Source organism: Sinocyclocheilus rhinocerous, unplaced genomic scaffold, assembly GCF_001515625.1.
Source record: "Sinocyclocheilus rhinocerous isolate Xijiao unplaced genomic scaffold, SAMN03320098_v1.1 scaffold2307, whole genome shotgun sequence".
NCBI classification, from domain to species: Eukaryota; Metazoa; Chordata; class Actinopteri; order Cypriniformes; family Cyprinidae; genus Sinocyclocheilus; species Sinocyclocheilus rhinocerous.
In genome coordinates, this window is record NW_015642048.1 from 119,475 (window position 1) to 121,208 (window position 1,734).

The window sequence follows — 1,734 nt, forward strand, 5'->3', positions numbered from 1 at the left end:
ATAATATATAGACAGACAGATACAGACAGACAGATAGACAGACAGATAATATATAGACAGATAGATAGATAGATAGATGATACAGACAATATATAGACAGACAGATAGACAGACAGACAGATAGATAGATAGATAGATAGATAGATAGATATTTGACCGTTGGAGTGACCAATTATGATACTACAATAATATTATAAACATGAGTGTCACACCAGTAGTGAGTATCTGCTCATTCTCAGCCATGTCCCATCTTTCTTCCTTCCTTTGCGCTCCACTTACGATGACATAATCACAGGTGGCCGGGTCTGTCTGCATCTCTATGTAGTTCACACACAGATGGCACTTCATCCTGAACCTGTGGAACACAAACCTACAGGTTAAGATATGCTGCCTTGCGATACATGAACTGATCATGAAACTGAAATGTAAGAGACTGGGATGCTACATCACCTGTATATTGGAGTTGTGTAGTAATTGCCCACTTTCTTCTTCTCCGCATTGTATCGAACCCCTTTAAAGACGGAATAATTAAATATATGCACATGACTACACGAGACAAACTATGTACATTTTACATGCTATATACTGAAAAAATAGTATGAGTAGTACAGTATTATGCACAATATCAAAGTCGTACCCATGCCGATATGATTCTTACAGCCATCACACCAAATGTTATATGGCATCTCAAATCTGAAAACACAAAACACAGACTGTCAGCGCATGTGAATCAAAAAACAATTACAGAATTCACAATACTGTAAATGATTGTGTATTACCGGATGATGAGGATGCCCTGAGACAGTTTCCTAGCCCGCTCCCGCAGCGGGTGAGTTTTCCAGTAGCCGTTGATGGAGCCATGCTGTTATGAGAGCATGAGATACATATTTCAGGAAGAATCTTTTTAATATACATGCTGTAACATGGTCATGCAAGACAGAACCGAGTAAATTGTATTTGTCGTTCTCACCTTGGCTGGATCGAAATCAGGAGGGTAGTACTTGTTCACTCCTTTACGTTCACCCTAAAACAGAGAACAAACATTAACATGATCATTTTTTAAATAGAAGAACCAGTGTTATTGCTAACTAAAACTATTAACTAAAATTGTTTTCAATAACTGAAACAAAGCTAAAATAAAGCAAAATATAAACATGAAAATATGAAAAACTTTAAAATAAAAATTTACAAATTAAAATTAAAGCTATATAGAAATTTTTTTTTTTTTTAATTAAACTAATAAAAAAAAGCACATTACAAAATTATTAAAGCTAAAATTAAAATAAAAACATACAAACAAAAGCTAATTACAATTATTAGTAAATACTACATATACATATACTACTACTAATAACACATCCATACCATCTTGCTGGTTTAAGATCAGCTCCAGGTGATTTTAATATCAATAAGTGTACAACTGCAGGAAAAGCATGACAGAGATTATTACACGTATGATGTATCAGATTCTTATAAATGACATATGTGACCCTGGACCACAAAACCAGTCATAAGTAGCATGGGTATGGGTCAAAATGATCGATTTCTCTTTTATGTCAAAAATCATTAGGATATTAAGTAAGTATCATGTTCCATGAAGATATTTTCAAAATTTCCTACCGTAAATATATCAAAACTTCATTTTTGATTAGTAATATGCATTGCTAAGGACTTAATTTGGACAACTTTAAAGGTGATTTTCTCAATATTTCGATTTATTTTTTTTTTTTTGCA

At 33.2% G+C, this 1,734-nt stretch overlaps 1 pseudogene; it reads right to left on the bottom strand.

Moving 5' to 3' along the window:
* Positions 1-1,734, bottom strand: part of LOC107755330 (coiled-coil domain-containing protein 130 homolog) — a 5,423-nt pseudogene that overhangs the window by 2,977 nt on the left and 712 nt on the right.